The sequence below is a fragment of the Tubulanus polymorphus genome, chromosome 8 (assembly GCF_964204645.1).
Source record: "Tubulanus polymorphus chromosome 8, tnTubPoly1.2, whole genome shotgun sequence".
In the NCBI taxonomy this organism is placed as follows: Eukaryota; Metazoa; Nemertea; class Palaeonemertea; order Tubulaniformes; family Tubulanidae; genus Tubulanus; species Tubulanus polymorphus.
In genome coordinates this window covers 2,088,200-2,114,432 of record NC_134032.1, presented here as the reverse complement: position 1 = coordinate 2,114,432, position 26,233 = coordinate 2,088,200, and positions in this window count along the sequence as shown.

Genomic DNA, 26,233 nt, shown 5'->3' with positions numbered 1-26,233 from the left:
AAAACATAAAAATGAAAAAATAATCTTCAGCCCAGCATATATAGTTATTGCCCAAATCTCGAAGTACCAAATTTAGCAACCAACAAAATAAACCCCAGTTCGTTGCTTGTCGGTTCAGACTATTTGGCAGATTGATTTCTATTTTTTTATCAGATCATTTACAAAGAAAATTGTAACTATTTACGTAAATTATGAAGGGGGTGTACATCTACAATGTAAAATGGTGCAATATCAATATCAATTGATGGATTCCTAAGCTTGTTGAAGAGCGTTATCATAGTGAGAGGCGAACCCGCTTGTTAATCACTACTGGTCTTGCTCCCAAAACGGGGTCACGCATTTCTACCCGCTCGCTGTAAGCAGCGAGCTGGACTAAGTCTATTATCGAAATTAAATAACATTTTTTTACTCACCATCTGCCCAGATCGGGATCGGGAACGTGGTCGACATTTCGTCTTTACGAAACAGTTGACAAACGGATGATTTCGGACCGCGACGCGTGAAGCTCATCGCACGGCAATCCGCTCGCAAGGTGCACGCTTCCGAACATCGTAACCGTGATTTCAAATTCGTAACTGTCGCCGAAACGGACAATCTCGCAGCAGTGCCCGCAGTAGACCGCTTAAACGACGTCTGCCGCCGCTGCTGTTGCGGCAGTGCCCGGCATGGGTAACATTTACAGCAGATCAGAGCGGTGAATATAAACGCTAATAGGCAGCCGTTAAAGGACCTCATTGCAGATATTAGACGGATTCTTTAGCTCTGACAATAACGGAGTTTTTTACCGAGGCTTCGTTCATTAAGGAATAACGATTATGAAATGGTCATATTCGCTATAAAGTCTGCTGCAATCAATTAACGCCCCAATTATTTATTCATAACCGTCGGTGTGCGAGACACGATTCAGATGTCAATTGGATCAAGCACTTTAATTTGCGTCCATTATGGTTTGCTCAAAATGTCATGTTTGATCTGACAGTTTCAATTGGTTAATGTGTGTTTCAAGTGCTTTTCACGGGTGCTTATTACTTCATGTATTATGCACATGTATGTATTATGGTTTTAGATTTTATTTGATTCATTTTTAAAATCTCTAACGCAATTCAAGGTGAAGGTCGATTTCTATATTGTCGTTACAACCTGGACTCAACAATGTTTCACCAATATGATTGAGGTATTATTGACACCCTCGCCATCTAGCGGGATAGTCGGAGGCTGAGTTTAGGATGCCGAATAGTGATGCTGAGAGTCCTGATGCTGAGTATAAGATGTCCAGGGTGTCCCGGGTTCGAACCCAGTAATTACTGATACTGATTCAGGGCGTCCTGATGCTGAATAGGGGATGTACAGGGGTTTCCCGGGTTCGAACCCAGTAATTACTGACACTGATTCAGAGTGGTCCTGTTACTGAATAGAGGAGTTCAAACCGAGTTCAAACCCAGTAATTACTGATACTGATTTAGAGCGGTCCTGATGCTGAATAGAGGATGTACAGGGGTTTCCCGGGTGCGAACCCAGTAATTACTGACACTGATTCAGAGCGGTCCTGTTACTGAATAGAGGAGTTCAAACCGAGTTCAAACCCAGTAATTACTGATACTGATTTAGAGCGGTCCTGATGCTGAATAGAGGATGTACAGGGTTGTCCCGGGTTCAAAGCCAGTAATTACTGACACTGATTCAGAGCGGTACTGATGCTGAATAGAGGATGTACAGGGTTGTCCGAGGTTCAAACCCAGTAATTACTGATACTGATTCAGGGCGGTCCTGATACTGAATAGAGGATGTACAGGGGTGTCCCGGGTTCGAACCCAGTAATTACTGACACTGATTCAGAGTGGTCCTGATACTGAATAGAGGAGTTCGAACCGAGTTCAAACCCAGTAATTACTGACACTGATTCAGAGCGGTCCTGATGCTGAATAGAGGATGTGCAGGGTTGTCCGAGGTTCAAACCCAGTAATTACTGACACTGATTCAGGGCGGTCCTGATGCTGAATATAGGATTTTCAGGGTTGTCCCAGGTTCAAACCCAGTAATTACTGACACTGATTCAGAGCGGTCCTGATACTGAATAGAGGAGTTCGAACCGAGTTCAAACCCAGTAATTACTGACACTGATTCAGGGCGGTCCTGATACTGAATAGAGGATGTACAGGGGTGTCCCGGGTTCGAACCCAGTAATTACTGACACTGATTCAGAGTGGTACTGATACTGAATAGAGGAGTTCGAACCGAGTTCAAACCCAGTAATTACTGACACTGATTCAGAGCGGTCCTGATACTGAATAGAGGAGTTCGAACCGAGTTCAAACCCAGTAATTACTGACACTGATTCAGAGCGGTCCTGATGCTGAATAGAGGATGTACAGGGTTGTCCGAGGTTCAAACCCAGTAATTACTGACACTGATTCAGGGCGGTCCTGATGCTGAATATAGGATTTTCAGGGTTGTCCCAGGTTCAAACCCAGTAATTACTGACACTGATTCAGAGTGGTCCTGTTACTGAATAGAGGAGTTCGAACCGAGTTCAAACCCAGTAATTACTGACACTGATTCAGAGCGGTCCTGATGCTGAATATAGGATTTACAGGGTTGTCCCGGGTTCAAACCCAGTAATTACTGACACTGATTCAGGGCGGTCCTGATACTGAATAGAGGATGTACAGGGGTTTCCCGGGTTCGAACCCAGTAATTACTGACACTGATTCAGAGCGGTCCTGATACTGAATAGAGGATGTACAGGGGTGTCCCGGGTTCGAAGCCAGTAATTACTGACACTGATTCAGGGCGGTCCTGATGCTGAATAGAGGATGTACAGGGGTTTCCCGGGTTCGAACCCAGTAATTACTGACACTGATTCAGAGCGGTCCTGATACTGAATAGAGGATGTACAGGGGTTTCCCGGGTTCGAACCCAGTAATTACTGACACTGATTCAGAGCGGTCCTGATACTGAATAGAGGATGTACAGGGGTTTCCCGGGTTCGAACCCAGTAATTACTGACACTGATTCAGGGCGGTCCTGATGCTGAATAGAGGATGTACAGGGGTTTCCCGGGTTCGAACCCAGTAATTACTGACACTGATTCAGAGCGGTCCTGATACTGAATAGAGGATGTCTCTCGAGTTCAAACCCAGTGTATTATAACTGTATTCGAGCACTGCTGCTGAATGAACTTTCAATACTGACTCGATACAAACGAGACATTTTATCGTAACGATTCGCTGATAATCGATAGATTTGTAACGGCTTAACATAATCGATAGACACTCTCATCACGCGCGTACAAACGTGTTGTATTATTCAGAGCTGTTGAAACGGACGGTGAGTTCGCTGCTGGTGTCGTTTCCATTTTGGACGCGTCTTTCTGGTTTCCAGGGGTTACAAACCGTTGAAACCGACTCCTTCCGGTATCAACGTTATTGCACTCGCTAACTGCATTCACACAACAATAGCGCTACAAATGCGAGTCGGTTGTAAGGTTGTATCAGGATCCGTTGTATATTTGTGGTAGGTATCTTGTATAGTGTCATCATGTGTATTCTTGATACAATTGTAACCCACTACAGGGATGGGGAGAGCGAGAGTCCGAAATGTCGTGTTCTTTTATTCTAGATTTCATTGGTTTTTCAAATGAATTTGAATACAAATCTTAAAAAAAATAGATTGATAATAAAATTTGAATTATTCTGTATTAATAGAAGTTAAAGTAAAAAACGTAAAGTTCCGTTCCAAAGAGACATACCTTCGTCAGGTGAGGAGGTCAAACAGTCTTGGTTAGATTTTAAGTTCACCTGTTGTCTGTGGCGATGTAAAACCCACACTCAGCGTGACAAGGTCAATTTCTAAAAGTAACATCCTGAGCTGTTATTGAGCTGCACAAAAAGAAAATATGAAATGTTCCTTATGTCAAATCGACTTTTTGACTACATTTTCCTATTCCTAGTAATCATCTCCAGGAACCGATTATCATCTGGAGGAAACATTTTCAGACCCTTTTCACTGTTAGTGGTTTATACTCGCTATGCCACACGGCATCACGGTGTTTCTAAAATTATTCAAATTTCGCTATAGAATACACGTGACTCTCCGCCCAGTTCCAGGGAAGACAGCGCCCGCTTAAAAGGTCGTTATGTCGCTCTGAAATTTCAAGGGAAAATCGATATTATTGAACTAACGGAAAAATTCGTGATGTATTCCTATTTCCATACAGGGGTTAATGTTTCCAATGAGCTATCTTTCGGGATGTCCTATCTTTTAAAATGATGTGACCTATTTTGGCAGTGTATCTATCCCTCCCTGAGCCAGACTCTGTTTAAGCCTCTGTAATGATCACGCCATTTCTATCGATATCAATTCTGTTGTATGTTTAGAAAGGCGATGAAAATGGGGCTGAAAAGTCGTCAGACTCGGAAGAAAGCGTCGCAGAAAGTGCCGCAGTCTTTAGTGGAATCGTACTGTTCTGAAGCGATGCGTTGGGCGGAGAAGGACAATATGGCCGTCGAATCGGCGCTCACGCTTCAACTCGGCTACTACGAGTGGAAACAAGAGATAATACGAAAAAAAATGGACGAGAAAATCCGGCGAATGCGAGCGACGGCTTACAACATCCATCATCATTCCGGCCATAGTAATCTCGCGTTAGCCGGTGGTCCGGTGTGTCCGGGCCTGACTCCAAATTTGTTCCTAGGACACGCCTCGTTGGACAAGCTTTCGGTGGCGTTCGGCAAACCGCTCAGGGACAGTCGTTCACCGAGTCTTGCCTTCACTAGGCCGAAACATCGGCTTCATATCGACTGGGATTTTACATCGTCGCGGAATGTACACGGTGGCGTGTTTGGTCGCCGCGCGCTGGTCGCCACGCCGCAAGAAATCGACTTTCGGCGTTACGTGCACCAACGCGACAAGAACAAACAGATCACTGACAGTGATGATAAAACACACCGCCCCAGACGCAGAAAACAATCACTTGGTCCGTTTAGATAACTATATATTTAACGGTAAAGACAAATTAATGTCTCATAAAATACCACAAAAATTTACTTTTCAACATCTTTTCTTAAAAACTTTGATGTTTCGCAATGCTATACTACTTTTTAATGATTGTTTTATTCAGAAGATCTTTCCATAAATGTCTGTCTATTTTAGAAAATAGCGCTATTAAGAAGATGAGGTTTTTAATGGTTTTCGGTTTGGTTTTAGAACTTAAATGAGCTTAGATTGGTTCTACAACCGACCTACAGATTCAGTCTAAGCCCTTGACACAAAGCTCTTCTAAGTTCTAAAACGAAAGACCAGTTAAAGCTCCTATCCTATTCAGGCTCCTAGCATCAATTGATTAATTCTGTACCTTCCAATATTCCATTAGTAATTTTGCATTATTTTTGATGACGAAATAAACGTTACTGATTCGTCTACAGACTTGGTGTTGAATCAATGAAACACAAAGATACATTCAAAAATAATCGATTCAAATCAGATAAAATAATCGAATTTCATGGTGGAACTTTTTTCATGGAAGTGGAACTTTTTGTAAATGTACCCACGCTAACGCGTCGGATCCTGGAAGTATGCTACTCGTGCAGAATACTCTCGAAAATGAGATGCAATAAGATAAATGATTTCACCAATGTCTTTGGGGGGTTCGCTTTTCTTGAAAGTGGAAATTTTTGTAAGGTATATACACCCGCGCTAATATCGGGTCCTGGTCGCGCAGAAAAAGATTTTAAAATGAGGGAAGAGAAGCAATTTGATTTTTAGCATATTTCGGGTGAAAATGTTGCTTCTTTTTACGATAGTTTGCCTCAAAATCAATTAAGTTTGGAAGCATGCGCCGATGAAATGAATAAACGTGTGCTTTATCTTGATTATATTCAAATGATGGATGAAAATAATGATAATTGGCCTCGCTGTATGCGGGCCCGCGGGTCATCCGCGTGAACTTACTGCTCTTTTATGCTGAGGCCTGGGCTATGGACATAATGGACATAAGACGGGCATTCGTTCATGCGTATGGATTTTATGATTCGTGTTCATAAGATCGGTTCATCGTGACTACTGTGACTAGACTGTGATTAATACAGTTTCGCTCGCTTCATAAGTTATAAACCGAATAATTGTTTTGCTAAAGAATTTGCCGCCATAAGGAGTTATATTCAGTATACTAAATTTCATTTCAATCCGGATTGAAAACCATAAGGCAGTATGCAACATGCTCGGCCAAAAGTAATCCCACGAAAAAATCTTAAAAGAAATCGTTACGTGTGCCAGGAGACTTTTAATTGACCATTAAAACGAGAGATTCTATCAAATAATTTACTTGGTGAGGACGGACGATATTCCTTTTGAAATATGAAGCTCGGGCCGATAGCTATAAAGTAACGCAGCTGGAATTATTGAGATATTCCAATCGATGAAAGTCGATTCGAATTCCTTCCGTTGAAAATCTGGACAAACTTTTGAATTTACATTGTAATATTTAGTTAATACTGCTGTGGAAACGCTTGTCTAGCTTATATTATATAAAATACTCCCATTTCTACGAGAAAGCTGAATTCACTTCGTTTAACCAGACACGTGAGGTAAGTTACAGAATTATGAGCATTCTTGGGTTACGAGCATTCTCGGTTTTTTCGTTTGTGCCTAGTGAATTAAGTGGCCTATACGGTAACACCGCAGTGTAGAACCTGATAGAATATCGGAAAATATCGTTGCGAATTCAATGAAGTGATACATTTTCTGTACCATATTTCGTGGGCTTTGATTCCCATTTTAGACCCGAATAATGTTCCAAACATTTTTTCCAGGGTTCAACACATAACCAACTATGATGCGTAAGTAATCTATGTTAGGTAGTAAAAGTAATAGTAATATAATTTCTATAGCGGCCTTTTCACTCTGACAATGTTCAACGGCGCCGCTTTCCATTAAACTGATATCGTATTACCCTCAGCAAACGACATCTCTCCCTGCAGAGAAGTAACATCCGAGCAGCTGCTAGGCGCTCAGGAGTCATCTATCAGAAAAGGTAATGAAGATAAGCATCTTGCCCGGGACGCCACCGTAATGTATAGACATAGATATATCATAGACTTACATATATTTTGAATAATTTCTATAACTATTCTAAAGTCTATATTTGCAACGACGTGTATTTTATCAATATTGGTTAATATGATCAATTCTATTTTGACCAACGTTACACCTTGTGTTCGCAATGACTTGAGGTCGGTGTCTGATTTGCCTTCACTACCTGTTCTTGGTGAACAGGTAGTTTAGCAGCTATAGTCAACCATCTTTTGTTGCGCTTGCATTTCGGCAGTCAGCTTATAGAAGTCGCCTCAGCACAGCGCATTACCGTTTGCGAGTTTCTAGTGGTGAAACATGTGCCTTCGACAACAACAATTTTTTTCTAGCTCTGCTTGTTCTCTCCCTGCATCTGGCTGCCTTTGATGCCATTGGCTATTTTGATTGGTCGTCTATAGAATGCATTTGGTTTTATTGGGAATTTACTCAAGTTATTTACGGCATTACTTTCGTCATTACGTCATCGTATGGTTGTAGTCGAGGGATATAGCTCGGTTCATAAGGTTCTGGCCTTTTTCAACATTCTTTATGTATTTTCAGGTGAAATGTTTAAATTGCTCGTTCTACTTTTTGGGATAATCGCGTTTATTTGCGCCTTGGCTGCAGCCGACCAAGAAGAAAATGAATTGAAATTGAATGATATCTTGGCGAGGTCAACAAGAGGGGGGCTTCGTCCTTTCTTAGGACGGCTGATTTAAATGCAACGCAAAAATGTCGTTCAATGGATACCTTCCAACTTTCTTTCGTTGCTTCGATTTTTCATGATTAATTCTCGCCAATTAAAACTACATGTATTTGTACTTCGGCTTAAATTCTGAAAAATAAAATTTCATCTCTCAATCTCCATGAATTGGTTTTGTAAGTCCGTTATTTTAGGAAAATACTTTGCTAAGCCGCTATTTCTTGAAAGAAATCAAAGCCAAATGAATCTATTCAATGATGTTAAGCACTTCACCTGAGACATATTAAATTTGAATATGACCTTCAGATATCAGACCATTCATCAGCACACTCCCATAAACTGATCGTTCACACTTAGGTTCAGGACTTGGGACATTTCTTACTGAAGATGAACTACTAACACCCTACATTAGACATTTCAAATGCTGACCGTCGATAATGCGGACGAATTCAGAACTTCACTTGAGATGTTTTTAATCGACAATGAACGACACACCAGACGTTAGACATTTTATCATTTCACCAGATTCGCGATTTTCACAACGTTCATTCGCGATCAAAAGTCTGAGCTCTGGACGGGACACCTTTGAAACAAACTCCAATGAACTGTTCTGAACTCAAATATCCGAATAGTCGAATTATCATTATACATTTCAACTTCTCTTAACTCATCGAGTCGAATTATATCCACTCTAGATGACTGGTCGAGCGCCGGAATGTCAATGCAATGTGAAATGTACAGGAAACAAGGAAGAAATGTTCTGTGTCCGTGTCTGTGTTCTGCTCGCGATATTCACATATGGGACAAAATCTATGTTCATTTGTTTGGAATATCAATAGAAATTCATTGAAATTGATACCGTGTTTTTCAGCGACGTAATTCCACTTCAATTGAAGCCGGTTGCTAGAATACCCGGAAGGGGTTACTTTTACATGGGGACTATTAGGATATAGTCGAAACGTTTAATAAACGACACTAGCTCAAGGAAACATTTCAGACTCATTTTATTCTTAGTGTGCAGGGATTGTATTATCTTTACAACACGGACTCAGAGTGTTTCATCAATGGTTATAATGATGACAACATCAGTATTCCTGAAGATGACTATTAGGATATAGTGGAAACGTTGAATAAACTACACTAGCTCAAGGAAACATTTCAGACTCTTTTTATTCTTAGTGTGCAGGGATTTTATTTTATCTTTACAACACGAACTCAGAGTGTTTCATCAATGGTTATAATGATGACATCATCAGTTTTCCTGAAGATGACTATTAGCATATAGTCGAAACGTTGAATAAACAACACTAGCTCAAGGAATACAGTATTCCTGAAGATGACTATTAGGATATAGTCGAAACGTTGAATAAACTACTAGCTTCAGTTACGTCTTTGGACTTTGTTTTTCCGTTACTACTGTGGGATTCTCTCTAATGTTGATTAGTTTCTGCGACTTTCTCAAAATAGTAATCATACCGATTTATCGTTATTCCTATCTCTATCATTACCATTATCATCTCGAAGTTAATGAGATTTCAGTTTGAAGTCAGAGGTGAAGTTATAGTTCACAACCTTAAGGTTACTTTGCAAGTGGTCGTGCCTATCTATGGCAAAACGTTTTGGCGCTAGGGGCCAGTTTTATGGTGACCCCATTTTTTCAATGGAGGTGTTAATTTATTTCACCAACCTTTATTTTTATTAACAATGAGAGCCTAACTCAACGCTAAATCCAAGATATATCTGGAAACACAATAATAATCCATTGAAGGTCAGTAGTTAAAAAATCTTCCAACAATATTTGCTATAGCAATTTTAGCGTAGAACCACACTCCTGATAAGAGAACCTAAGCAATCCCTACCTGGCATTAAAGTTGAACAAGTTATCTTCAGATAGTATACTCGTTTATAATTGTGAGGAATGTGTTACTCATAATTGGAATATCGAATTCGTAGGCAAAGTCGAACTGAGGTGAGGCGTGTTGATACATGATTCCCTGCATGCCCATTAGCACAGCACGTCGATATCTTATTACATTAATAATTTGCCAATTAATGAATTCTGTTGGATGGAATGAAATTCATGATTTAGTCGTCGTTACTGGTCGTCACAATGACACGTCACCTCATAGCGTTATTGTCGAGCCTGTTCGTTACTGCAGAGGTCGCAGCGCAGACTCCAACGACTGTTCAAAGCGCTAACGAAGACCCGTACGTAACCGTCAGCGCGTCCTGTAACAACACGTGGCACTTTGTCGATTCGCGATCCGGTTTTCTCTTTTCGCCGAACTATCCTTCGTTGACTCGCGATGTCGAATGCCGTTGGACCGTCAACAGGTCATTGCCCGGTCTCATCCGTATCCAAGCTTACTACGATATCTATGATAGCATGTTGTGCAGCAAAGGACCCCATCTAATGATCAGTGAATCTGATAGAAAATTATGCGGCAAAGCGAAAGAAGTAAGCATGATGCGCACTAACTCGTTCTCCGTGTTGTACAAAGGTGTCTCAAACAAACGAGGTGGTTACGTTTTTATAGCGTTTCGTCTTCAAGACGGCACTCGCCTAAAATATGCTCACAGTTGTAGAGGTTATTCTATATCTCAATTCCAATCTCATAAAACGGGACACGACCAATTCTTTATTGATGTACCCAATAGGTTCTGTCAGCTGGAATTGGAATGGCCCGGTCTACCCGACGGCATGGGATTGAAACTGACTATCGCTGGCCTCGATTACATGACCGAGCCGGGCTCGGTTCAGGCGATTAGGGTTTACGATGGCACAAACTCGAGTGAAGCTTTGTTAGCGTTACGAGATCAACGAGGACAATCGTCGTGGATAGTTTACGCTAGAAATAATCAAGCCAGAATGGTTTTTGCGAGGAAAGGCCCCTGGTTCTTTATAACTGGTGTGCTGACTGTGGAAACCTATAACGCATCGGGTTGGAACATTATGAATCCCTTGATTCAGACCTTTACTAATCGCTATGGAGTGCTTAATCCAAATGACAAGAGTTTATACGTAATGACTCAATCAAGACACTTGCACTGCTGGTCCATCACTGCTGAAGTGTTGCAGTACGTGGTCTTTAGCTGGACACATAATTTGATAAATTCCAGCGAGGTAATCGGTGTATATAAACACGAGGGGCCGTCAAATGTGAAATCTGATATCCTGCAAAGTTACAATTACCTCGAATCATTAAGCGTTGAGTCTGACGGATTTCTGGTGACGTTGTGTCTACTCAAATCAGATAGCTTTGTCAGAACGGCTTCTAACTCATCTATAAACTACAAAGTGGAATCATTGAAAATAACAGACATCGATGTAGCAACTCGACAGGTTCGTGAAGTAGCTATATTTTTTTGTTCGTCTTAGGCCATCCCATTTCGTTAAGGTAATGATTAACTTTTAACGGAATATCTTACGATAACAATATCATTTGCCCGATTACAATATCATTTGACCATGATTTTTACTTTTTGACATGATAAAAATATATTAGTTAGTTGCGTGGTTCTGTGAATACAGCAGGCAAACGAAAACGCCATACGTAAATAGCGCCACTGCGGGCTGTGTGTGAACTACGTACACGAAATGAAAGATAAATTAATGACTAATTTTTGGCTAATTACAGATACCTTGTTCGATCAGTGCCATCTCGGGTCGCCATCCATTTTATTTTTCTCAACTACTCACGGAAAGTTGAATTTTGTTGGCATATTGCGCCCTTTAAGTTGGGATATGGTGTAATGTTTCCGTGCGTGTACGATCATTGATAAAAAACGGGAAAACATTGAAACAGATGAAAAATAAGTTGTCTTGTACACTTATGAGCTTTTATCTGACGTTTTTGGTTTCGATAAGGCAATCGGTGGCCGACGAATTATCTGAGATTGAATAAGCAGTTGATATCATGTAAGGTGAACCCGCAGTATCGTCTACAGCTGTTTTATCTCCGGGGTTCTGTTATCGTTCGAGAAATTCGAAATTCTGTTATTCGGATATATGTATAAAGTAAATTATCTATTCGGGACTTTCATCTGCCCCACATGGCGTTAATCTCGTCTCAGCCGGGCGGAGAGCCTTCGCGTACTCTGCCCCAGTACCCTTGAATAATTTATTCAGGCTAATTAAATCGAGTCCTTCAATCGATGATTTTAAATCTAAACTCAAGACCCATTTGTTCATCAAAGCTTTCGATTAAACCAGTTTTAGTTTTCACTGTTTTGTGTTTGCTTTTTTTTATATGGTGTTTATAAGCCAATGAGCATATTTTATATGGATTTTAGCCTGAATAAGTTATTGTTATATAATTATTATCTGTACAGAGGTTATATATAATGCGGGGCGAAAGTACATTTCAGATTTTGATATGATTCATTTCAGGTATACAGATATGCAATTGGGATAGAAAGACTGGCGTTCGGGGATATGTTCCATTCCAGTGGGAAGAAAATGCTAAAATATCGCGTCACTAGATTCCCCTTTCCCTCGAAGGTTGTTATCTCTGAAGATGATTTAGTGTTCAAAGTGGCATCAGAGGCGTGCGAGCGAGCTGGATTTTATATATTCGATGGTAATGATTTTAGTACAGCCCGCCGCTTCGGGCCGTATTGCCATCACGGAATGGTCAACTACGGTCGCTCGGTGGTAAACCTGATCACATCAGGGGGACCGGTTATTGTGGTCGGCTACGCTTACAAGTGGGGAAGTCATATGGGAAGCGGGAGTATTGCCTTTGCTCCAACTGACTGTGACGGGTATGTCCTGAGGGAAGGGGAACGTCATATTAATGCGTCGTCCCGATGCCTCGCGATTACGGCCGAAAACCGACGCCTTCCGATAGAAAACATATTCGTACTATCGAAGTATAAATACCAATTCGGCGGATGTTCGGGGAAATTCATTGGTTTTTGTGGACTTGTAATGAAGTATTCTAGTAGACTGCTAGATAATGGGCTCATACGTAGCCACATTAAGTTATCAGGTGTATATCCGTTCATGAAGGCTGGGATGTCTGGTAAAGGTTTAGTAGTTGTCATCCGTCATCACTGCGAAAGAGTGAAAATTAACAGGGGTGTTTATGTTTCGCCCCATGCCATACAAAGGCATAAGTGCGGACTTGTGCAATCGGTGCTCTATCCTGGGACACCACCCATCACTGGATGTAGGGCGTGGTATTATTATTTTGACCACCGCGGTCCAAACGCGTACCTCAGATTCGTCATCAAATCGATAGGACAAACTTCCTGCAATGAGTCTAAAACCCACGTAATTAGAGATAGTGTATTGCTTAGGCAATACGTACGAATTCGTAGTGGACTTAAGATTATCGCTGAAAGCATCTACGAGACCAAGATATGTGAAAGAAACGCTTTACCCGGATTTGTATTGCACAGTCTACTCGGGTATGAACTGCAATTTTCGGTAAAGGGTTATGTACCAACATTTCGAATTCAATATAGTTTAGAAAAGGCAACTATGCGAAAGCTTCGAGATAATGACTGCGCAGCGGGTTTTCTCGATTCCGGTGTGTCGTGCATTAGATACATCACGGGTCAGCATCTAAACTGGGAGAACGCTGAATTGCACTGTCAACAGAAATATGGAGCACATCTTCTCAGTATCAACTCCGAACATGAAATGATGGCTGTAAAACACCTGTTCGCTACTAAATTGATTTTGAAAGCGTATACACGACCGGCGCTTGTTTTACTGATTGGGCTAAAATGGCAGGTAAGGAAAAGAACGACGACATTTGAATGTAACAAAATTCCTTCATTGTTTTAACATATTTATATTCATAAACTTTATTCATATATATATTCATATTCATATATACATACATATATATATATATATATATATATATATATATATATATATATATATATATATATATATATATATATATATATATATATATATATTTCTTGCAGGTAAATGGTAGCTATTATACATGGGTCGACGGAAAACCGTTGAGCTACACAGAGTGGTATATACCAGCAATTAACAAAACACTACCCGCCGTTATCCAAGGATTGATATCCCAGCTACGGAAACAACCGATAAATGACGTCAATGTACCGTGTACGGCTATGATACTGAATAATCCTCGAGGGTCGGCGAATTGGGTTCGATTCCCGTGCGAGGTCACGCAAGCACATACAACGTTTATTTGTGAACGAGATGGAAGCCACAACTCGCCGGCGCTGAACGTATCTGATCATGGTGCATTAAATGACACTAGTGGAAAAACAAAAAACGTGTTTGACAAATTCAATGCCACGTGTCTAAAAGGGTGGGTTGGCGTTGAAGGACGTTGCTATCAGATATTGACGGCCTGGAATAAACGAAAGTTATTCACCTGGGAAGCTGAGGAGATGTGTCGTACAATCGGCGGTGAAATAGGAAAAGTGACACCCGGCGTTCAGGTTTTGATTGAGTCGTTCGACTATCGGCACCAATACGGAGGTATACTGGCAAAAGAAGCGGATAGCAATGAAATAATCTCAGTCAAACCAGTGGTAACCAGAGATGATATCACATATATTAAAAAAGTGGAATGGTCGGTAACTTATTTCAATAATGTCACAGATCTAGAACATTCTGTGCTATGTTCGTATAACGTGACTGACGACGAGATAGCTTCCATAAGCGGTTGTAAATCGTGGCAGTTCAAATGTAACGATCAACGATGCATCAGCGACCATCGCGTTTGTGATACCAGGAGCGACTGTCAACACGGTGAAGATGAACTCGATTGTTCTGGTTCGAACCTACAGCATCAGTTCCACTGTTCCGACGGACGAGTAATATCGATCAGTAATGTGTGTGATTTCGTACGTGATTGCGCTGACGGATCGGATGAGAACTCGTGCTATCATACTCCATGTTCATCTGAACAGTTTAAGTGTAACAATAAACAATGCGTGGGTAAACAAAAAAGATGTGATGGACTTAATGATTGTAAAGACAAATCCGATGAGATCGGCTGTTCTTCGAACGAATGTAACGGGTTTTTGTGTGTTAATGGTAATTGTATCAGCTCTCAGTTGTATCGGGATGGTGTTGTAGATTGTGGCGGGGACCTCGAAGAAGATGAGATAGTAACCAATATAACTGTTAGCCCACCGATTGATTGTGACAGTAACTCTAATTGCAAGACGGAATTCACTAATTTATGTAACGAAGCGGATGAACAGAGATGTTCTTTTGATTCTCCTTATTGTTATTCAAGACGCCATAGATGTATTCTAGAACGGATGGCGACGGGTTTTCCCATTTGTAGAAGACTTGAACATATACAGAGTTGTACTGAATTCCAATGTCCAGTTGGTACTGTAAAATGTCCAGGATCTTACTGTATTCCGATCAGACAGGTGTGCGATGGTCATTCGGATTGTCCCAATTCAGAAGACGAGCAAAACTGTGAGACTTTCCTCTGCCCCGGTATGTTCAAATGCGGTCAAGAAAATCGATGTATTCCTCAATCTGAAGTTTGTGATGGTGTCGTAAATTGTAAATATAACTCGGATGACGAGTCCTTCTGTAACGTCACCTGCCCCGGCTCCTGTAAATGTCAAGGTCATTTTATAAATTGTGAAAATGGTAGTTTGTCGGATATATCTGGATTCTTTCCTGTTCTTACACGAGCTTTAATTCTGTCGAATAACCGAATACTTATTAACACGTTGACGTTCAACAATTTCTTATATCTTCGTATTCTCAACATATCACGTAACGATTTATCTAGTATCGTATCTAATGCATTTTCTCAACTTCACAATCTTTATACATTAGATCTCTCCTATAATCGCCTTGTTTCGTTATTTGCCAATACATTCGCTGGTTTAACGAGTCTGAAAGAGCTTTTTCTCGCTGGAAATCCGCTACGATTCTTATTCGACGGTACTTTCGTCGGTTTGGGGTCGCTTCCCGTTCTTAATCTTAACGGTCTCTCCATATCGATTCTTGGTCCGAACGTATTTCGAGGTCTAACCGCGTTGGTAGTTTTGAATCTTAGCGACAATACAATCGATTCGATATCCCGATACGCATTCTCTAGGCTAGGTTCACTGGAGATTTTAGATTTAACCAACAACTCTCAGATCATTTCAGTCGAAGCTAACATCTTGGACAATTTGACATCGTTACATTCTCTCGCTTCTGACGCGTACAAATTCTGTTGTATGGCACCGAATATTGGCCGGTGTCTCCCGGCTCCCGATCAATTTTCATCGTGCTCGGACCTCATGGAGAATACTGTGCTGAGAGCTATCATCTGGGTCATTGCTTTTTTCAGTTTGTTCGTGAACAGTATTGTCATATTTTTTCGTGTCAATTTCATTCGAAATTCGTCAGAAACGCAAAGCAAATATTCAGATATATTCATCATCAATATTGCGGCTTGCGATTTTCTGATGGCAGTTTACTTGTTTTTGATCGCGGGAGCCGATTACTTTTATAAAGGAGATTATTATTTGCATTCGGAATTTTGGACACGAAGTGTCTTATGCAGTGTGGCAGGGGTCGTGGTAACGATATCAAGTGAAGGCTCGTTGACGTATCTTCTTCTACTGACGCGTTTCAGATACCTAAAAATCATCGATCCATTTTCTGGCAGTCCATTTCTATCCTCAAAATGGTTGACTATAGTTTCGTGCTTATGTTGGTTGCTTCCAAGTCTAGCCGCTTTTCTGCCACTGTCCAAAGTCTCATTTTTCGGTGACTACTTTTACGGTAACACAGGCGTGTGTCTACCAATGAACTTACTTTCTATGAACGTCAATGGTTGGCAATATTCCTTTGGTATATTCGTTGTTTATAATACGATGGTCCTTGCTATGATAATGATCACCTACGCGCAGATGTACAGACACGTATCCGGAAGCAGGTCTGGCTCGGGAAGAGCCGATCCCACAGAACTGGTTCTAGCCCGACGTAGCTTGGTCATCAATCTGTGTAATGTTTTCTGTTGGCTGCCGTTGATAACCGTCCAGGTTTGTGTCGTTTTTTCGGTCGAAATACCGAACCAGGTCGCCGCTTGGCTGGCCGTTCTCTTCTTACCGATAAACTCTACTTTAAACCCGTTACTTTACACTATTCTGACTATCGATATGAAATCGGTCAGAGCACGAAATGAACGAAGGAAACCGATTGTTAAAACCTAGATTAACGATTTGCGGTAGGACGTCGTTACAGCGATTTTCACTGGACAAGGAAATCTGTTTGTTGTAGCCGATAGTTCTATATATCCAGTATGAAATTAATCGAATTTTCTTACTTGGTACAAAATTCTATGTTTGTTATATCCGATGAATCTTTGTATCCGAGTTCGTTGTAACGAGTTTCTGCTGTATCTTATACAGAAGGTCCATTAATCTGTGCAAGATATTAGTGTTGCCTCGTTGCACATTTTGCAAAGCTTTAGATCTTAAACATCTGGTCAAGAAAAATCTCAGAAATTTATCGTTCAGTATTTGGACATTTTTTATTGTAAATGAACTACGAACACCAGCCATAAATTACACCTTCCAAAAACAAATTTGACATTTTTTATTTTAAGTTAACTCTACACACTTTCTCAGCACACTTGAAATAACTGATTATGCCCACTTCACATGTTTGATATTTTCATCTGAGACATGTTCAGTTTCAGATGGACTTTAAACACCAAACATTCTACTTAAGAATCGGTTATTCAGATCGTAGTAGATAATCTAACTCTATTGTTAATACTTAACTTCTCTTACATATAGCTGCCAACTGTTCTTGATTTTCAGTATTTGTTACTACATTACTAACAGATGATGCGTACAGAAATATGAAAGATGTTACTGGGGGTCTTACTGTTGATATTTATCAATTTGAATATTTTCTTTCATATTGCAAAGAGATGTTACTGAAAAAAAATTCAATTCGTTACTGATGGCAGTTTTAGAGGTTGGCAAATTTGGTTATTATCTACCGTACGATCTAGCGGGCATCTCTTGCGATATATTACATGTATTATCAAATGTTGTTGATCAGTGACTATCTGCTAATACTAGGCGATGTCTGGTATTATATTGTACTGGCGGCTTACTTATATTTGGCTTGTTTTTTTGGTGTAATTTTTCACCTCCTTGTGAAGTATCTTAATGTTGTTAACTGCACACAGAATTCAAAGGAATTCAAGTAATAAAAAAGTTCAGTGGCGTTGAAAAACGAAGGATGCTTTGTCATTCACTATTACAACGTCGGGAAATAAAACGCTCACAATACACTCAAGACGAAATCTTCACCGGCCTAAATTCATAAGAGACACCGAACCGGCCACGCTTGGTTAGGGAAATCCATTTCGTTTCCAAAATTATGAGAAGACAATCGTGGGCGAATCTAGAAAGGTTAGGAATACAATAATGGAAAATGCATTTCTCGAATAAAGTAGCAATGTCAAAGGCCACTTGCGAAGTAACAACCTCAGTACAGTAGAACTGTCGTATGTCGGATAGGTTGGGCCTACGGGAAAATTTCCGACTTGGAAAAATTTCGATTATGGGGTAAGTCGGATTTCGGGGGTTTTCTAAGAAAAATCAGAGTTAGCTACGGACTAAGACACAGCCAGAAAAAAGTGATTTAATCCTCACCAGAATTCTAAAAAGGACACTTATAATCCAGAGAAAACATAGAACGTAAATCTATGAAACAAACTTTACACTGATAAATCGATAAGAATTCAAGAGTTTATCAAATCCAAAGTATCATATTTGTTTCAAGTCCGTAATCCATACACACACGTGATCAGCATTTTTAACTAAATCCTCTTGGAGAAGTCATTAATGTTGGTAAGTTTTTCTGTCGGTTTTTCTAACAATTTGAATGTTGACGGTACTGCAACAACTGATTTATACGGGGTCAATACTCTATTCCGACTTTGAGTTGTCCGACTTACGTCAGTTCTGCCGTATATTATACAGAAGACCTGGCGTAAGTCGGACAGTATAACCATTGATGAAACACTCTTGAGTCTCGGTTGTAAAGATAATATAAAATCCCTGCACACTAAGAATAAAAAAGAGTCTGAAATGTTTCCTTGAGCTAGTGTCGTTTATTCAACGTTTCGACTATATCCTAATAGTGATCTTCAGGAATACTGATGTTGTCCTCATTATAACCATTGATGAAACACTCTTGAGTCCGTGTTGTAAAGATAATATAAAATCCCTGCACACTAAGAATAAAAAGAGTCTGAAATGTTTCCTTGAGCTAGTGTAGTTTATTCAACGATTCGACTATATCCTAATAGTCATCTTCAGGAATACTGATGTTGTCCTCATTATAACCATTGATGAAACACTCTGAGTCCGTGTTGTAAAGATAATATAAAATCCCTGCACACTAAGAATAAAAAGAGTCTGAAATGTTTCCTTGAGCTAGTGTAGTTTATTCAACGTTTCCACTATATCCTAATAGTCATCTTCAGGAATACTGATGTTGTCCTCATTATAACCATTGATGAAACACTCTGAGTCTCGGTTGTAAAGATAATATAAAATCCCTGCACACTAAGAATAAAAAGAGTCTGAAATGTTTCCTTGAGCTAGTGTAGTTTATTCAACGTTTCGACTTTATCCTAATAGTCATCTTCAGGAATACTGTATTCCTTGAGCTAGTGTAGTTTATTCAACGTTTCGACTATATCCTATTAGTCATCTTCGGGAATACTAATTTTGTCCTCATTATAACCATTGATGAAACACTCTGAGTCCGTGTTGTAAAGATAATATAAAATCCCTGCACACTAAGAATAGTCTGAAATGTTTCCTTGAGCTAGTGTAGTTTATTCAACGTTTCGACTATATCCTAATAGTCATCTTCAGGAATACTGATGTTGTCCTCATTATAACCATTGATGAAACACTCTGAGTCCGTGTTGTAAAGATAATATAAAATCCCTGTACACTAAGAATAAAAAGAGTCTGAAATGTTTCCTTGAGCTAGTGTAGTTTATTCAACGTTTCCACTATATCCTAATAGTCATCTTCATGAATAAGATTAATCATCATCTTCATAATTACTGGCCCGTAGCCAAAGGGGTTGCGTTGGGTGCGAACACACCTCCCCACAAGATCCTGAGTTCCACTAATTTTGTCAAAGAAAATTCATTAGATTACGAATTATTTCTCGGCGACTTGTTCATATGAACAAACATTCGCTGCAAATGCCTCTAAAACACATCCGGTTTTCTGGAGATAGGATCCTTCGCATCCGTAGCACTTGCTCCGTCGTCATATAAGTTCCGCCATATCTTAATTCGCACCCACCCAATGGGGAGTCTGGATACTCCAGACCTGACACTATTGCACACAAGATTAAGCGACATTGACCAGAGAGGTAACCTTGGTTTCAATCCCGATAATAAACTTTTATCTCTGTCCATTTCTGGTCAATATCACCTATGGCTCTGTGATGGTGGGATTTACATCTTAGCAATGGTAATAGTAATAGTGAGTTTTTTTATCGTAAATGATCTCGCCAGGGGCCGGTTCCATAGTCGTGGCTTAGACTTAAGTCCAGTCTAAGAATATATAAGTTCTATAGCTAATATAATAACAGCTTAAGACCAGTCTTTAGATTTGATACCACTTTTGAACTTAAAGTCTCGACTATGCAACCGGCCCCAAGAGAGTAGGACGCCTTCGTACACAGTAGATAATCGATTCACTGACTCAAATTAGCGACGTTGCGAAATGGATCATCGCACATTCCTGCGGCGTAGACCCGAGTCGGTGACGCTAATCGCCGAGAACCATGCATTCATTCGTGCCAAACGTTTTCAATTGGGATCACGTGTTTATCGAGTTTCATTCACAGAGAGACGATTATTGTTACGGGTTATGACCACGTATACGAAATGTACTAAACCCGATTATGTCTCCTGATATCTGGTTAGACTGTGGTGGTTAGTGGACATGGGCGCTGTTAGTCGCTGTAGGTTTAGTAAGATTTATCCTTTACTCGTAAGTTGAAATTATATTAGGCCAGTTTCATCAATTATAATATACATATTTGTTGTAAAAAGCTGAGTTTCTTGGATCTTATAGACGCAAATATCACACTTTTGGGAAACTCGGATTTGTTTGCTGCCAAGGCAGACCGAACCATCACTGTCGACGAGAGACATTTGAAATTAACCATGTTGAAATCGGTGGTGAGTAGATTTGATCTTGTTTAATACTGGATGTAACACAGACCTGCGGTGTTCATGTATTGAGTCACATTAAAAGTATTACGTATTCTTTTTCTTTAGATATGTTCTTCTTCAAGACCTGATAGCTCTCAATGCGTCTTAACTAAACCAGCAAATACAAAATGGACTTTCGGACCTCCATCACTTTCACAGGACCTGATAGCTCTCAATGCGCGTTGACTAAACCAGTAAATATATAATGGACTTCACACCATCACTTTCTCGGGACCGTGTTTGACTATATATACCACCAGCTAATACTAAGTGGACTTACAGACCTTACTCGCTACCCCAGGACCTGATAGCTGTCAATGCGTGTAGACTAAACCAACCTGACCCGATGGATGACTCTCAGCGATCTTAGTGCCGTAGTATTTTCAACGGAATAGACTAACTAATCGGATTAGACCATGAAACTCCGCTCGTTAATCGGTGAGTAGACAGTTTAACTCTTTTCTCAGGAAACTTAGGTTATGTCGGTTTGAAGCTTATTTAAACAGATGGACCCTCGTTGCGGGGTAAACTCCTAACACATGCTTTCAACTCGACTCTCAACTCGAATCGATTTAAAAAGCTTAAGCCAAAAACGGTTCAGTTTGAATTGTTGTCCTCATTGAAAACATGAAGTAACCAATGGCAATTACACCAAAAAATTTGAGTTAATCTTTTTTTGTGAAACTGGTCCCAGTGATTCACATTTGGGATAAAGTGATAATTCATTTTGGAAACGTTCAATTAATATTCTCTTCTACTGTTGCGCTGGTTCTAAAATTTTTGAGTTCAAATTTGAAATGATAATTCAACTTAAAAAATGATTCGAGTTAAGAGGAGGGGTTCTAATGTTGAATATAGTTTATCGGAAAAAGCAAAACTTTGGATTTATACCATAAAACTGGATTATCAAATATGACTCGTAAACCGTTCAATCGTCCGAGACATTTATACAGCGCCTGAGAGAAGTCAAACTAAGTGAAGTTTGTCGAATTTGTGCATAATTGATGCCAATTTTGTGCTGAATCATGGACTCAAGTTTGGTTTGGTATTTTAAATCTTGCCGTGAATTTTAAATGAAATAGTCAGTCAAGGACGATTATCCGGGTATAACCAAAGTTTTTCTTTATGGTCGCACGAATTTCGGGTTTGACTATTTCTTTCGATGGCTTGTTATTGTAATAATGTTATGGAAATGTCAGTTCCGGGTTCGGAGATTGTGGCTACAACGAAGAGTGGTTCTAAAAAACGCAACAGATGTCGCTCATTTACACTTGTCGTATAGTTTTCTCAGGAGACTCAGGAGGTTAGCTCGGTGGGCACAGGACGGCGCTCCGGCCCGCAGACGGATTCAGGTTAGAAACCGACTTCTACTGAGACGATCATCGCTCTTTGCGGCCAGCCAGATATCAACCTCGTTCACAAATCCTCAAGCTCTTGCCACTACTTTCCCTCCTGTGAAATGAATTATTGTAGAGGTTGATTCAAAAGTTGAGATATCGTTCCTGTAACTGGGATCTGGCTGATCAGTGGCGATGTCAGCAACTGTAGCAAGCAGAGCCTCATCAAAAATGATTCTGTCGCTGAAACCGCTTTCACATGTGAATAAACTTTGTACGATTTGGAATAAAATTCATGTAGAAAAAACATTTTGTCCTGTTTTTTTACGTTTGTCATTTTAGTCAAATCTGCGACAAGTGTAAATTACGAGTCTCTTTTTATTCAAACAATTCTGGCTCAGTCAAAATATGTATAAAACTAGTAAACCAGTACAATACATTGAAATGGAGAAGCTGATTTTTGACCCGGTGAATAAGAGTTTCTATCAGTTCATAATCTTTGGTGATAAATATATCCGAGAAAAATGACATCTGTTGCGTTTTCTAAGAGCCGCCCTGCGGAGTTTAGATGCTGTAACGACGCTTTGCTCATCTGCTGGTGCTGTATAAGGACTTCGTTGGTGCTGGGTGCCAAATACCGATACAGCTGACATTGTATGGTATAGTATTCTTATAGGTAAGTGAAGTGTTTATTTAGCCATCTGAAATAGTCAAACCGATACAGTTAGCAATAACGAGGGTCCGCTGTAGTGCAGGTGTCAATCTTTAGGAACCGCCCCTTCAGACATTTACCAGTTACTGTTTTGATATGCGAACAATCAGTGCACTGATTTCAATATTGTTTGTATAGTTTTTGTCTCGGGTGACCTCCGGACCCAGTTCCACAGTTTTAGAGTTAAGATTTAACTCAAACTGATCTCATTGAACTAATCCTAACTTAGATTTAGGCTAAACAAAAATGATACCTTGTTTCTCCGCAGCGGCCGGGTCATTTTTGTAAAATATGTTAACAGTTCATTTCTATAGCGACCGGGTCTGTTATGGTAAAATTGATCGCGATTTAAAAAAAGAGTAATGTACAGATTCTGGCGTAAGGCTAACAAAAATGATAACTTGTTTCTCCGCAGCGGCCGGGTCATTTTTGTAAAATATGATAAAATTTATAATCAGTTCATTTCTATAGCGGCCGGGTCTGTTATGGTAAAATTGATCGCGATTTAAAAAAAAGAGTAATGTACAGATTCTGGCGTAAGGCTAACAAAAATGATAACTTGTTTCTCCGCAGCGGCCGGGTCATTTTTGCAAAATATGATAAAATTTATAATCAGTTCATTTCTATAGCGGCCGGGTCTGTTATGGTAAAATTGATCACGATTTAAAAAAAAGTAATGTACAGGGTAGATAGGCGGCCGGCCGGGTCAAGTTTTAAGTTCAGCAGAGCGGAGAAACAAGGTATCAAATTTTTTAGCCTTACCTCATAACTGCCGAACTGGATCATCCTGGAAACACGTGGCACGTATAAATCCTGGCTTAGGCAGAAAAAAAATTATACCTAGTTTCTCATTCCCCGGCCGGGTCAGATAAATTGACGGTAAAAATCGTAAAAATAAATAATTGTTTAAAGTCAGACGCCGAATAGCGTGAGGTCGGGAGGTCTAGTATCTAGCCGTTGTCCCGTACCATCGACTGGTAAACATGGGTACATGAAGTTTGTAGGGAAGGTAATTTATATTTCGTTCATGCTGATGATAATGATTCTTGTCTTGGATTTAGAAAATATATTTTCATTTAATTTATATTCTTAATTCATAGCACTTAATTAGTATTCTCACGTGATTGAATCATAACTTCCCGTTCTAATGGCGTTTCTTGAATCAACTAAAGCTTATTCTATAGAATATCACAGAAACACCATTAGAACGGCAAGTTATGATTCAAGGTTTGGCAGCTAAACCAGGCAGAGTCTCTTGCTTATTGTTTCCGTTCTGGCTAAAAATGGTTGAATAATTGACGCGCCCTCGCAAATTGGGAAAAACAGCAATATGGGAATGCTCCATCTGGCAATCAAACTAAACCTACAGGCCTATTAGAATGGTATTTGACGAACAGTGAGAATTTCTGAAAAAACCATATCCTGTACTTATTATTCCTGGTGGAAAAATATCAAATTTCATACACTTTCTTTATGGAAAAAATAAAAATAAAATGCTGCCTGCTGGATCACTTTTGGGCATACATTTTTCCACCGTAAATGAGAAACAAGGTATCATTATTTTGGCCTTATGTCGACAAGCAACGCGACGCCTACCGACTCCTACCGACGCAACTGAGACCAACCGCGATCGCAGCCCTGCTTATGTCGACTGCGCTCCGATTCGCAGCAACTGAGGCCGACTATCGGGATACGAGATCCTCCTAGTTGCTTCCCTGCTTATGTCGGTTACGATTACTGGCAACTCGAACGATTTTAAATCGTCAAATGATGGGCATTTTGCGAATAGATCTGAATTATTGCGAATAAATATGTATTTCATTTAGAGATAAATTTCAATTTCGATTTGACTTACGCTCATGCCATGGAACAGCCAACTTAAGAAAGCAGGCATGTATCGGAACCATAATTCTAGCATTACTGAAGTTGGTTTGTTTACCATTGAAACTGAATCTGAATTTTAAAGTTTTTAACTTAATTTTTGACCATAATTCTACCAATTTCGTCTCGAGATCTTCTGACCTGTGCAGTGATCTACAAGGCTGTTTTGCTTACCTTTGATTTGAATTTGAAAGTTTTTGACCCAATTTTTACTGATTTGCATAATTTTGTATATTCGGTGTCTGATTGGTTGGAATTCCTGTGCTAAAGTTACGTGTCACGTCGCAGATGAGCTTATGTCGGTTGCGATCGAGTGTCCGCCTTCCGTAGGCCGGAGTCGAACATGGGCAACTAGCCGGATACGGCTTGCGGCGAGTCGGTAGGCGTCGGGTTGCCGTCACAAGCCGGCTTATGTTGCGTCGGTAGGCGTCGAGTCATTTGTCGACATAAGCTAGCCTCGAGGTGTCCCTGGACATTCAATCAGAATGATTGTCGAAATCGATTGTCGTGGTTCCGGCAGCAGATTGACGCCTACATTCAGTCGGTTACTGTTTAGAATCAATAATTATTACACGCTGACTTCAGCGGTCACTTGTTGCGTAAGTGGTTACTTTTTATTGCTGACCACTTCTATTACGGTATCGTGTATTGTACAAAATTGAAGACGTGTCTAAATGCTATCTGTCATAACCGCCTTTCCGGGCTTGTCACCGTAGGTTCGAACCCCACATTCGATCGATTTAGAACATCCATAACATCCATTTACTGGCAATTGACCCAGACATAAATTTCAAGATAATACGCGTAATTATTCTGGAAATTATATGATTTATTACAAAAAAGTTCGGTCGGTCTATTGACATCATTTTAGAGTCATCTTATCTACTTTTACTTATTGTAAAGTTGTGCCATCGAAAGAAGATTCAATTTCAAAATAATGTCGTCATCAATAACCATTTTGAATTCCCTTGAACTAGGCTCGCGTTTTCTGTTATAGGGAAACACATCCTTTTCGGATTTCCATGGAAAGTTCCTAAACCAGACCTAAATTGCATAAATTGATAATTCATATACATATATTGCACAAAAACTTTATTTTCATAACCCTAACCAGTTCAACCTCTTCACCTCTTACTACTAACTACGGCACCCTACAAAACAAAAAGCATCATCGTTTTAAAACTATGGAAGGATACTCTTATCGTGGTTTTGATTGACTTTTAGGTGTGTAGGAAGGCGCGTCGACAGAGGGGTGGTGCTGGTTGTTTCGTGACGCAGGAGGATTCCGACGGCAGAGGGC